This window comes from Mustela nivalis, assembly GCF_964662115.1.
Source record: "Mustela nivalis genome assembly, chromosome: 14".
Lineage (NCBI taxonomy): Eukaryota > Metazoa > Chordata > Mammalia > Carnivora > Mustelidae > Mustela > Mustela nivalis.
In genome coordinates, this window is record NC_139033.1 from 69,765,643 (window position 1) to 69,780,173 (window position 14,531).

At 34.9% G+C, this 14,531-nt stretch overlaps 2 long non-coding RNA genes across 5 annotated transcripts in view; one reads left to right on the forward strand and one right to left on the reverse strand.

Annotated features, from left to right (window-relative positions):
* LOC309847995 overlaps window positions 1–14,531 on the forward strand; it is a 198,856-nt gene that overhangs the window by 178,671 nt on the left and 5,654 nt on the right. For 3 of the 4 annotated variants that reach the window (XR_014302774.1, XR_014302775.1, XR_014302776.1), the window contains 2 exons: window positions 6,757–6,893; window positions 7,857–7,921. This is a non-coding gene — a long non-coding RNA (uncharacterized lncRNA). The remainder of the gene's footprint in view (window positions 1–6,756; window positions 6,894–7,856; window positions 7,922–14,531) is intronic. The other variant, XR_014302773.1, reaches the window with a different exon arrangement.
* Window positions 2,245–14,531, reverse strand: part of LOC309847996 — a 161,336-nt gene continuing 149,049 nt past the window's right edge. Inside the window, exon 4 of the long non-coding RNA XR_014302777.1 lies at window positions 2,245–2,662. This is a non-coding gene — a long non-coding RNA (uncharacterized lncRNA). The remainder of the gene's footprint in view (window positions 2,663–14,531) is intronic.

Below are 14,531 nucleotides of genomic sequence, written 5' to 3' on the forward strand. Positions count from 1 at the left end.
CTGGTTGGCATTGTACTAGGTATATTTTAATAGCACTTTCCACACATCGATCTACAAGGTAAGTCTCCTATTGTTACTGAAATTTAGAGAATGAAGGTAAGTTGTGCAAGGCTGTATAGTAAACATTCAATATTTGTACTATGGTTTGTCTGATCCCAAAGCATAGAGTTCTATATGGTACCTGCTTGATGTTCAGTTTATTTAAACAATCTCTCATTGGGGACTTTTAGGCTGTTTTACAATTTCTTTACAAATAACTTGGTAATGAGCATCCTGTATTAGAAATTCTTTTACTTGAAAGACATTTTTTAGAGCAGTTTTAGTTTCATAGCAAAGTTGAGAGGAAGCTACAGAGATTTTTCCTATCCTTCCTTGTCCCACACATGCATAGTCTCCCCCATTATCAACATCCCCCACGTGAGCAGTCTATTTGTTATAACTGATAAACCTGCATTAGCACATCATAATCATCCAGAGTCCCTATTCCTGGTGTTGGATAAAATAGTCTTTAGATGTCAATAGTATCTAGTTAATTGATGGTGTTGTTGAGATCAACTATGTTCTTAAAGATTTTCTGCCTGCTGGATCTGTCCATTTCTGAATCAGTGGTGTAAAACTCTTCAACTATGATGGCATAGATATTGTTGCAAATGGCAAAGGTTTCTTCTTTTTATGGTTGAATAATATTCCATTACTTATATATCAAATTTTCTTTATCTTTTCATCCAGGATAGACATTAAAGATTGCTTCCATGTCTTGGGTACAATGATTTTATTCCTTTGGATTAATAACATAGAAGTAGAATTTATGGATCATATTGTAGTTCTACTTTTAAATTTTAAGTAATCTCTGTATTGTTTTCCATTATGGCTGTACCAATTTACATTACTATCAACAGTGTACAAGGATTCTTTTTATTCCATCCTCTCTAGCTTTTGTTATCTCTTTTTGATAAAAACCATTTTGACCAGTTTAGGTGATACATCATTGTAGTTTTGATTTGCGTTTTCATGATGATTAGTAACATTGAGTAACTTCATGTACCTGAAAAATACATTGGAAAAATGTATTTTCAGATTTTTGCCTGATTGTTATTCATTATCATTATTATAGTTGTTGTTGTTATTATTTTGCTATTGAGTCATATGAGTTACTTATACTTTGGATATAAACTCCTTGTCATATATGTAGTTTGCAAATAGGCTCTCCCATCACATAGATTTTGTCATTTTATTGACTATTTCTTTTATTGTATAGAAGCTTTTTAGTTTAATATCATCTGATTGCTGCTTGCTGATCTTTGTTTTTGTTGCTTTTGATTTGGTATCGTACCCATAAAATCATCACCAAGATCCATGCCAAGGTGCTTTTTCCCTCTGTTTTTTTCTAGGAGTTTTATCTAAGATTTACATGTAAGTCTTTAATCATTTCAAATCAACTTTTGTCAGTGGTGTAAAATGGGGGGTACAATCTTATTCTTTTACATGCAAATATCCAGTTTTCACAACACCATTTATTGAACAGAAACTCTTTTGTCTTTTGAATATTCTTGGCTCTCATGTTAAATATTAGTTGAGTACATATGCATGAATTTATTTCTGTGTGCTAGATTCCTTTCCATTTTTTTTAATGTGTCTGTAGGTCAGTACTACTTATATATATACTATATATAGCTACAGTGCTGTATATACACACATACATATATATGTATACACACACACACACACACACACGGCCTTTAATATAGTTTGAAATTGAAAGTGTGATACTCCAGCTTTTTTTTTCTCAAGATGCTTTAGCTATACAGTCTTTTTTTAGGTTCTATATAAATTTTATGATTTTTTTCTATTTATGTAAAAAAACCACCATTGGAATTTGACAGGGATTGCATAAAATATATAGATGGCTTTGAATAGTTTAGATATTTTAACAATACTAATTCTTCCAAACCATGAACATCAGATATCTTTCCATTTGTTTGTGTCTTATAGTTTTCAGTGTGCAGATTTTATACTTCCTTGATTTACTTTATTCTTAAGTATTTTGTTTTTTCAGTGGTATTGTAAATGGAATTATCTTCTATTACTTTTTTAGATAATTCATTATCAGTGTATAGAAAAACTGATTTTTGGATATTGATTTTGTATCTTATAATTTTACTGAATTTATTAGTTCTGACAGTATTTGAGGAAGTCTTCAGGATTTTCTATATGTAAAATCATGTCATTTGCAAGCAGAGACAGTTTTGCTTCTTCCTTTCCAATTTGGATGCCTTTATTTATTTTTCTTGCCTGATTGCTCTGTCTAGGACTCCAGTACTATTGAACAGCAGTGATGCTGCGGACAAGATGCTCACATTAGCTTAAAGGACACATGGACTGAGAGTGAAAGAATGGAAAAAGACATTTCAAGTGAATGGCAATCAAAAGGATGGAAGATTAGTTACATTTATATGAGACAAAATAGACTTTAAGCTAAAAATGGTTAAATATGACAAAAAGGGGCTCTTGGGTAGCATAGTCATTAAGCATCTGCCTTCAGTTCAGGTCATGATCCCAGGGTCCTGGAATCAAGCCCCACATCCAGCTCTCTGCTCAGCGGGAAGCCTGCTTCTTCCTCTCCCACAACCTGCTGCTTGTGTTCTTCTCTCGCTGTCTCTCTCTGTCAAATAAAGAAAAATAAAATCTTATAAAAAAAAACTTTAAAAAATACTAATCACTGTTGGTTATGGCAACTAATGTTACCCTGATATATAAAATGAGCAAAAATAATTAAAACATCACCAATTATAATAAGGAATAAACAGAACTAGGAGAAAATGTCTACTACATATATGCAAGTGGACACTTAACTGAATCACAAGAACCTGTGATGATGATGTAATTCCATGAGTTAACAAATTTGCATGATTGAGGGCAAAGACATTATCTCAGTCTAATCCTAGCTCTACATAAACTGAAGGTTAAGCTTCTGCTAAATGTGCTGCTGACCTTTTAGAGTGCTATCTCTGTGGGCTGGAAGGCATCCAACATATGAAAGAACAAGTCTCACCACAAGTGTTTCACCTACTATGTTCTAGGTAATGTGCTGGAGATACAATGTGAAGAGTTGGCAATTCAGGTTAAAATCTAACAACGCTGATAGGCCATTCATAAAAAATAGCAGCCTAATCAGAATGCCATTGTGCAGCATCCCATCTGATCCACTTAGATTTTGGATGTTTCCCAGAGTTGGCAGTCTGCAAATGAAGGCAAAGGTTAAGAGCAATTTCCAGACCCAACATGACTTGATAGTTCCAACTATCAGTTGCCCCTTATTGATTTAGCTGGCAGAACCAGCATGTGCTCTTTAAACACAGTTGTCCCCATGAAATCTCTGTGCACTTATTCTCTGCCCTGGAGGTATGTGATGATACCCATCTGATGAGACCCATCTGTCAACACCCAGCAAAGAAAGAACTGTAATACCATTTCAGGGATTGAAGCTTGCCATCTGCTAAGGTTTCAGCTGTGCCTTTTTAGATACTTCACTAAACTAATAAGGAATGTGAAGACATTATCTCAAATTTGGTGAGTTGCTATGAAGTCATAAATTAAATTAAGTGTAAAGCTGATGTTCTCACTATGAGACAGTAAGTTTCTTGTCTGGGTATTTGTTAGCTGAGCAATTCTTCTGGGAAGAGAATAAAATATATTTTATTGATAGGGCTCTTTTCATCACTTGTACAAGACTAAGAACTTGGCATGGTTTTAGGTGGAAATTTTGGTATTTAATATCAGATGTGTGGTTTATTTTCCACATTTTATAATTGTACAGTTCTTCCAGCTGCTCAATCCATTCTGGTCCAATGAGTTTTAAAAATGCAAATTCTAGTGTGAGAGGAACTTATGGCTGTTAGAAAAAAATAAAGTCACAGAAAAGTGAAAATTGAACAAAATTAATCCTACTTTTAACCATTTTATGTTTTTCCAGCTGGGCTTTTCCTATACATATTGGTACATGACTGAGAACCCACTGTGCACAGCAATATGCCCTATTCTTTTCACTACATTTTAAAAACTAGCTTCTCATTTTTTTTCATTATTATAAACTTTTTATGTTTATGATCTTCAAATGTGTCAGGCATATAAGCAATTCACTTGCAATTCTGCCTGAAATGGTCTTCCTCCCACTGTGATTATGTTTTGTCCCTTCATTTAGTTTAGACTTTCATTCAAATTTCACTTTCTCGGTGCCCCATCTCCTCCTTTATTATGATCCCTGGCGTTTATCAGTATCCAGTGTGTTATTTACTTTATGCATTTATTTTCTTTATTATTAGTCTCTTCCCCTAGAATGTTGGAATGTTTTTCACTAGTTTTAAATATAGTTTAAATATAGCTATACCCCCTTATCCACAAGGAATATGTTTCAAGACCCCAGGAGATGCCCAAGACCACAGATAGTACCAAACTTTATATAAAACTATGTTTTTTCCCTATACATACATATGTATAGGAAATGTTTATCATAACCTATGATGAAGTTTAACTTATAAATTTAGCACAGTCAGAGATCAACGATAATAACTAATAATAAAATAGAAGAATCATAACAATATACTATAATAAAAGTTATATGAATGCAATTCTTTTGTGTGCACAAAATAGCTTATTGTATTGTACTCAGCCTTCTTCTTGTGATGCTGTAAGATGATAAAATGCCCGTGTGATGAGATGAAGTGAGGTGAGTGATGCAGGCATTGCAACCTAGCATGTGGACCAGTCCAGTGAAAGTCAACCAGATATTTCTGTGCAACCCTATGGAGAATAAGTTACCTTTTGCTTCTGGGGTTTCTCTACTGGTCAGAGGTGGGCCTGAAGCTGCCAATAGTCATATTTGTGCTTATATGTGGTTGGGGGACCTAACTGAGAATAAAGGTATCACAAATAAAAGGAGAACCAATAAAATAGAAATGGACAGGGTCTTGATGGCTTAACTTAAACTCCTGGATTCAGACATGCTTATAGTGCACCCTGTACCTTCTATTATATAAACCAGTAATTCTTATTTTTCTTTATATGAGTTTGAATTTAGTTTTTGATGCTTACAAACTGTAAAAATTCTAGTGCACCAAGTAATTTTTGTAACAGGTTTTATTGACTATTCTGTCCCTTGTCCAACAACCTATACTCTTGTATAATTTTATCATAAAATTTAATTTTTATATAAACTGTGTCTCCTTCTAAGACACAATTTAGTTCTATTTTTCTATCGAGATTTAAGTGTATTTTATAGAATTATTAAAACTTTAGCAATTTAGAATCAATCCAAGCTCTTATATATTTTATTATATTAACTTGCTTATTCTTCCAAATAAAGAATTATAGTATAAATAACTCATCAAAAATTAACTTTGGGGTTCCTGGGTGTCCCAGTTTGTTAAGTGTCTGCCTGCAGCTCAGGTCATGATCCCAGTGTCCTGGGATGGAGGCCCATGGGTTAAGTGTCTGTCTTCAGTTCAGGTCATGATCCCAGTGCTCTGGGATGGAGCCCCACGTTGGCATCTCTCCTCCTCAGGGAGACTGCTTCTTTCTCTCCTTCTGCCTGCCCTTCCCCCTGCTTGTGAATCTCTCTCTCTGTGTCAAATAAATAAATAAAATCTTAAAAAAAATAAATTGACTTCAACTATGTTAAATCTACAATTTGATGTGACAGTAATTTGCATTTTGACCAGTCTTCTCAATAATCACTATTCATCATTTCCAGCTGATTGTGAAATGTTACAGGTTTCTTTAATTAAAGAAGATATACATTTAATTAAAAGATATTCTTAAGTATTTTATCAATTTTCACTTCCTTATTTTTACCATTAGCTGATTGTTTTTAGACCATTCACTGGTTGCTGTTATCTTATGGGAAAACAATGTTAATATAAATATGTCATGTTTATACACTGTATTAAGATCTTAAATTAGTTCAGGTGCAACACTTATTTAATAATGGTAGCCTTATGGCACCAGAAGGAGGCAAATGTCCACACTAGCATCTGTGATTATCATCTCATGCCACCTTTGCACTGGTCACCAGTCTTGTGCTGCCTCCAGTGGAGAACTACAGCCCAATCTACTGCTGAACTGTGGTCATTCTTCCATATGAGCATATTTAATAACTACTTAATAAACATTATTAAAATCGATATTTTAAAACATTATGTTAAAAACACCTGCGTATTCTAGATTCTCAATAACACTGTTTTGACTCTGAATACAATCCAATCACTTTGTACAACAGATGTGGAAACTCTCCAGAAATGTTCAATTATTTCTCAAGGTCAAATCACAGCTTATGATTCACTTTTAGAATAGCAATTATAATTGCAATGTAATTTAAAAGGTGTGATATTCATTATTTAATGATTTCATACTGGTGATAAATTATCACCAGAGCCTCTGCTCTGGATGCCCTAAGCACTTCTTGGCAATAGTGTGATCTATATTTCTCAGCATATGTCTCTGCACCATGTTGCCTTGTGGCTTTGATTATAACGTTTCCATATAGTTTGGGGGACTTGAGGCTGTAGTCTTCTCTCTGACAGAGATAAGGCTTCCTTGTTTTTCTTATTTCTGAAGGTACCATTTGCCAGGTTTCAGTATCTTTTCCAAAATCTACTTCTATAAAAACATTAAAATACTGTCTAAGAGATGTATTTTAAAGCAACAGCTACCTTTAATTACTTATTATATTAACTCTTCTGAAATCACAATGTTTTCTAGAAGCTCGGATCTTGAAAGGGCAGTCTGAAATCCAGCTGCTACAACAGGAGAAGAGATTTTAACTAAGAGTAAGGACAGTGGGTTACTTGGGCAATCTCCATCAGTCACCCCATTAGCCACCTAAAATAGACCACAAGGTTAGTATGTTTGCCACTCAAACCAACTACAAAGCAATTCACGTACTCAAACTTTCCCATCCAGCTGCTCACCTCAAGCTCTGATTTCATGCCAATTCTGGAGCTGCCTCTGGGTTTGCAAATGTTTCAAATGGTGCTATTGCCAACTAGAACTTCTTGAAATGCCTATATTATCAGTCTATCTCAGTGTATGTGTGTGTGTGTGTGTTTGTGTGTGTGTGGGGGGGAGTAATGGGACATTTCTAGATCCAAAAAAAAAACTGCTGTGAAGTCTTGAGAGGCAAGGCAACAGATGACTTTCCTAAGAATTGAGAAACTGGGAAAAGAGCTTAGTAAATTACAAAAGGTAGACTATTTTGCAGGTTGAAAAAATTATTGGTGTCATTTTTGTTGGATTTTATTTTGGTTTTTTCTTTTTTGGCTAGCAAGGAACTTTATATTATAAGAAAATGAATTTAGGGAATTCATAAATCCAGTGGTTGTCCTTCTTAGGCTAACAACTCTCTTTCAGAATTAGTATTTGGATGGAACTCTCAATAGGACCAAATAACTATTGCTGTTCTGCTTAGGTGTTTTCTTTTTCTTTTCTTTTCTTTTCTTTTTTTTTTTTTTAAGATTTTGTTTATTTGACAGAGAGAGAGAGAGGTCACAAATAGGCAGAGAGGCAGGCAGAGAGAGAAGGGGAAGCGGGCTCTCTGCCTGCTATGCAGAGTGCCCAATACAGGGCTTGATCCCAGGACCCTGCAGCATGACCTGAGCCGAAGGCAGAGGCTTTAACCCACTGAGCCACCCAGGTGCCCCGTTAGGTGGTTTTTTTCCAGGATATGGGAAAAAAAAAAAAAAACACCTAAGCAAATCAACAATAGTTACCTTACTGTCATTATTACAACAGAGGAATGCCTCCTTGTCTAGAAAATAATTTTTCTTCATTGCTCATTAAACCTGTTTTTGCTGTTTTTCTAGAAATATTCACTGCCCAAATGCAGTTTCATTCCTTCAAGAAGAAAAGTTCTCTCTCACACTTTCTGGTAAGTCGATAATATACTTACACCAGGTCACATAACCTTCCCAGAACAACATTCCATCTGATTGGTTGCCATGGTAATAGGTAAGATCAGTTGCAGCAAAATAAACTGTATACTTTAATGATAATATACAAACAAATCTCTGAGGGTTCTTGGTTTACCAGTGTCCTAGACACACCAGTTGAGGACCACAGCAGTAATGCAGTGATACAGTACTAGCCAGTACGTTACTCAAATTTTTTGTTTATGCAACACATAACGGTATGTTCATTGTACAAAAGGTTTGTACAACTTCACATGCTTTATCACTGTGCATGCCATGCTCTTCTGTGCTTGGTTTTAGATAATATAATTAGAACATACCATGTATAATATTTGTATAGGACCTGGTACATACGAAGTGTTCAGTACATAGTAGATTGAATGTTTCATCAGGAAAGCAATCCAATCTAATTAATTAATCCAATCCAATTGAATTCAATAGGTATGGTCAGGGTAAACAGAAGTCATGAGACTGATGTCAATATATGGGTACAAGGTAAAATGAGGATGAAATGAAGTTTTTACATGTACAGTCACCATATTTTGGCATTCCACCATTAGCATAAGTGGTTGATAACTGAATAAAATTCCATATAAAACTGTGAAACTCATGTTTTCTTTCATAAGCTTCTTATAGAAAACTTCCAGGATTTCAAACTATATTTCTTTTTGAGACACTATTATACAGTATTTACAAAAACTAAAAATATATGTTATGTTATTATCTTAAGCTCACTTTAACATAATGCTTTATATTATCTTTGATTTATTTTATTTTTATTCATGTATATATCATCTGGTTTATGTATAATTGGGATCTTTTAACATCACAAATTACATTGTATATTTTATGAAACAATATTTTTTTATTTATTTGTTTATTTGAGAGAGAGAAAGGGGTGGGGCTGGGGTGGGGGGAGAAAGAATCTGAAGTAGACTTCACACTGAGCACAGAGCCCAATAGGGGCTCGAGCCCATGACCTAAGCTGAAAGCAAGAGTCAGATAGATGCTCAACTGACTGAGTCACCCATCCCCCTATATAATGAAACAAAGTTATTTTTAATGAAAACAACTGTTTCTTTAAAAATTCTTATCAGATGAATCTACGTAATCTTCCCTATTATTTTAAAGCCTACATAATATTACACTCTTAATCTTCTGTGCTCTTTCTCTGTTGTTGGGCATTGAGAAGGATAATATTCTGTCTTCACCAGAGATAGTACTGTCATAAACCCATCTGTATACATATATTTTCTTCTGAATTATATAATCACAAAAATCATGTATATTTTTCTTATAAGTTATCTACTTAAATTAGTTGAATTGCAGAAGGAAAGTATATATTTTTCTTTGTATTTTCTCTCTTCCAACTCTTATAGACTACCATCCTCAATGCTTTAATGTATTTCCTTTTGCTATATGCTTAATTTTAATTTAGAGAAAATTAACCAAGTTTCTCATAATATTCAAATAAAATCTTGACTGGGATTTCATAATGAGTTTTTATTGTTGTAGTTTTGATGCAAACACAAACACTGACTTGTGTTGTTTTCTATTATGAATCACTTTTAAGTATTTTTTAAAAAAATTTCCATTGTGTATTTTTTTTGACACATGGGTTATTTATAAAGACATTTTCTAGTTTACAAGCATAGGAGTTATTTTAGTTATCCTTATGTTTTGGAGTTTTATTGCTGTTGCCTTTTGTGTCTTATTTATTTATATTTATAAAATTTATTTTTCTAAATTTAGACTTTAAATTTTTTGAGCAATTTTAGGTTCACTGCAAAATTGATAGGAAGGTATAGATATTTTTCTTTCTTTTTTTTTTTTTTTTTTTTTTTTTAAGGAAAACTTATAATAAGGTTTTTATTCTTGGGATTTCACAATAAGACCTAAGACAAAAAACTGAGAACAGAAAGTTAACTCTTACTCATGCAACCTGATTGGGCATTAAAACATTTAGACATCCTTGAATATTTGCATTAAACATGAGTTTGATATAGAAATAATTAATTAGTAAAAAAAAAATTCAGCAATACAGAGTTAATTATGCTACTTTATATAGACAAATTAGAGCCATAGGAGGTGTCAACCAACTTTCTCAACATCTCAATAACACAATAATATAGATGCAATCACTCCCATACAATGTTATCCTTAGCTTATAAAAATAAGTTATCTTTCAGCATTTTTTTTCTCCTCCATCCTTTCTGGAGATGGTTGAATGTACAAAAGATTAAGAATATGTAGCAGAAATCAATAATTATTCATTTAAGAGAATTTGGGAAAAAGGGTACATCCTTCCTCATACCATACAAAATCGATTGTCAATAACTGAAAGATTTAATAACAAAATGAAATTATAAAGACATTGTAAGAAATAAATATTATTGCATTGAGAAATGTCTAAGTACTGAAAGTAGAAATTATGAAAAATAAAACATGGGGTAAGAAAAAATAAAGTAAAGACAAAAGAAATAGAAAGCCGTAAAAAATCTGAATGAAGAGCACCTGGGTGACTCAGTGGGTTAAAGCCTCTGCCTTCGGCTCAGGTCATGATCCCAGGGTTCTGGGATCAAGCCCCGCATCGGGCTCTCTGTTCGGTGGGGATCTGGCTTCCTCCTCTCTCTCTGCCTGCTTCTCAGCCTACTTGTGATCTCTGTCTGTCAAATAAATAAATAAAATATTTTTTAAAAAATCTGAATGAGGCTAGCTAGAATATAAAAGTTGGGAAGCAAAAATCTTAATCCTTTAGTTTATAATTTGTCCAATTCAGATAGTGAAGGGATGGAATAGCCAAAGGACTAGAAGTCAAGCCAGTGGTTGACTTGGTCCACTAGTACGTAGACCTAATTTTTCTCTCTCCTGTGACAAGTACGTCACTCCAAAAATTACTAGATTTGGATGTTGTACCCTAGGGATATTAACACCAATAATGGCCTTTTCCTGTCATAATTATGTGCTCCCCATGCAAGCTTCTTTTTTTTTTTTTTAATTTTTATTTTTTATAAACATATATTTTTATCCCCAGGGGTACAGGTCTGTGAATCACCAGGTTTACACACTTCACAGCACTCACCAAAGCACATACCCTCCCCAATGTCCATAATCCCACCCTCTTCTCCCAAACCCCCTCCCCCCAGCAACACTCAGTTTGTTTTGTGAGATTAAGAGTCACTTATGGTTTGTCTCCCTCCCAATCCCATCTTGTTTCATTTATTCTTCTCCTACCCACTTAAGCCTTCATGTTGCATCACCACTTCCTCATATCAGGGAGATCATATGATAGTTGTCTTTCTCTGCTTGACTTATTTCGCTAAGCATGATTCGCTCTAGTTCCATCCATGTTGTCGCAAATGGCAAGATTTCATTTCTTTTGATGGCTGCATAGTATTCCATTGTGTATATATACCACATCTTCTTGATCCATTCATCTGTTGATGGACATCTAGGTTCTTTCCATAGTTTGGCTATTGTGGACATTGCTGCTATAAACATTCGGGTGCATGTGCCCCTTTGGATCACTACATTTGTATCTTTAGGGTAAATACCCAATAGTGCAATTGCTGGGTCATAGGGCAGTTCTATTTTCAACATTTTGAGGAACCTCCTTGCTGTTTTCCAGAGTGGCTGAACCAGCTTGCATTCCCACCAACAATGTAGGAGGGTTCCCCTTTCTCCACATCCTCGCCAGCATCTGTCATTTCCTGACTTGTTGATTTTAGCCATTCTGACTGGTGTGAGGTGATATCTCAATGTGGTTTTGATTTGTATTTCCCTGATGCCGAGTGATATGGAGCACTTTTTGATGTGTCTGTTGGCCATCTGGATGTCTTCTTTACAGAAATGTCTGTTCATGTCCTCTGCCCATTTCTTGATTGGATTATTTGTTCTTTGGGTGTTGAGTTTGCTAAGTTCTTTATAGATTCTGGACACTAGTCCTTTATCTGATATGTCGTTTGCAAATATCTTCTCCCATTCTGTCAGTTGTCTTTTGATTTTGTTAACTGTTTCCTTTGCTGTGCAAAAGCTTTTGATCTTGATGAAATCCCAATAGTTCATTTTTTCCCTTGCTTCCCTTGCCTTTTGCGTTGTTCCTAGGAAGATGTTGCTGCGGCAGAGGTCGAAGAGGTTGCTGCCTGTGTTCTCCTCAAGGATTTTGATGGATTCCTTTCGCACATTGAGGTCCTTCATCCATTTTAAGTCTATTTTTGTGTGTGGTGTAAGAAAATGGTCCAATTTCATTTTTCTACATGTGGCTGTCCAGTTTTCACAGCACCATTTATTGAAGAGGCTGTCTTTTTTCCATTGGACATTCTTTCCTGCTTTGTCAAAGATGAGTTGACCATAGATTTGAGGGTCTATTTCTGGGCTCTCTATTCTGTTCCATTGATCTATGTGTCTGTTTTTGTGCCAGTACCATGCTGTCTTGATGATGACAGCTTTGTAATAGAGCTTGAAGTCCGGAATTGTGATGCCACCAATGTTGGCTTTCTTTTTCAATATCCCTTTGGCTATTCGAGGTCTTTTCTGGTTCCATATAAATTTTAGCATTATTTGTTCCATTTCTTTGAAAAAGATGGATGGTACTTTGATAGGAATTGCATTAAATGTGTAGATTGCTTTAGGTAGCAGAGACATTTTCACAATATTTATTCTTCCAATCCAGGAGCATGGAACATTTTTCCATTTCTTTGTGTCTTCCTCAATTTCTTTCATGAGTACTTTATAGTTTTCTGAGTATAGATTCTGTGTCTCTTGGTTAGGTTTATTCCTAGGTATCTTATGGTTTTGGATGCAATTGTAAATGGGATTGACTCCTTAATATCTCTTTCTTCTGTCTTGCTGTTGGTGTAGAGAAATGCAACTGATTTCTGTGCATTGATTTTATATCCTGACACTTTACTGAATTTCTGTATAAGTTCTAGCAGTTTTGGAGTGGAGTCTTTTGGGTTTTCCATATATAGTATCATATCATCTGCGAAGAGTGATAATTTGACTTCTTCTTTGCCGATTTGGATGCCTTTAATTTCCTTTTGTTGTCTGATTGCTGAGGCTAGGACCTCTAGTATTATGTTGAATAGCAGTGGTGATAATGGACATCCCTGCCGTGTTCCTGACCTTAGCGGAAAAGCTTTCAGTTTTTCTCCATTGAGAATGATATTTGCGGTGGGTTTTTCATAGATGGCTTTGATGATTTTGAGGTATGTGCCCTCTATCCCTACACTTTGAAGAGTTTTGATCAGGAAGGGATGCTGTACTTTGTCAAATGCTTTTTCAGCATCTATTGAGAGTATCATATGGTTCTTGTTCTTTCTTTTATTGATGTGTTGTATCACATTGACTGATTTGCGGATGTTGAACCAACCTTGCAGCCCTGGAATAAATCCCACTTGGTCGTGGTGAATAATCTTTTTAATGTACTGTTGAATCCTATTGGCTAGTATTTTGTTGAGTATTTTCGCATCTGTGTTCATCAAGGATATCGGTCTATAGCTCTCTTTTTTGGTGGAATCCTTGTCTGGTTTTGGGATCAAGATGATGCTGGCCTCATAAAATGAGTTTGGAAGTTTTCCTTCCATTTCTATTTTTTGGAACAGTTTCAGGAGAATAGGAATTAGTTCTTCTTTAAATGTTTGGTAGAATTCCCCCGGGAAGCCGTCTGGCCCTGGGCTTTTGTTTGTTTGGAGATTTTTAATGACTGTTTCAATCTCCTTACTGGTTATGGGTCTGTTCAGGCTTTCTATTTCTTCCTGGTTCAGTTGTGGTAGTTTATATGTTTCTAGGAATGCATCCATTTCTTCCAGATTGTCAAATTTATTGCCGTAGAGTTGCTCATAGTATGTTCTTATAATAGTTTGTATTTCTTTGGTGTTAGTTGTGATCTCTCCTCTTTCATTCATGATTTTATTTATTTGGGTCCTTTCTCTTTTCTTTTTGATAAGTCGGGCCAGGGGTTTATCAATTTTATTAATTCTTTCAAAGAACCAGCTCCTACTTTCGTTGATTTTTTCTATTGTTTTTTTGGTTTCTATTTCATTGATTTCTGCTCTGATCTTTATGATTTCTCTTCTCCTGCTGGGCTTAGGGTTTCTTTCTTGTTCTTTCTCCAGCTCCTTTAGGTGTAGGGTTAGGTTGTGTACCTGAGACCTTTCTTGTTTCTTGAGAAAGGCTTGTACCGCTATATATTTTCCTCTCAGGACTGCCTTTGTTGTGTCCCACAGATTTTGAACCGTTGTATTTTCATTATCATTTGTTTCCATGATTTTTTTCAATTCTTCTTTAATTTCCCGGTTGACCCATTCATTCTTTAGAAGGATACTGTTTAGTCTCCATGTATTTGGGTTCTTTACAAACTTCCTTTTGTGGTTGAGTTCTAGCTTTAGAGCATTGTGGTCTGAAAATATGCAGGGAATGATCCCAATCTTTTGATACTGGTTGAGTCCTGATTTAGGACCGAGGATGTGATCTATTCTGGAGAATGTTCCATGTGCACTAGAGAAGAATGTGTATTCTGTTGCTTTGGGATGAAATATTCTGAATATATCTGTGATGTCCATCTGGTCC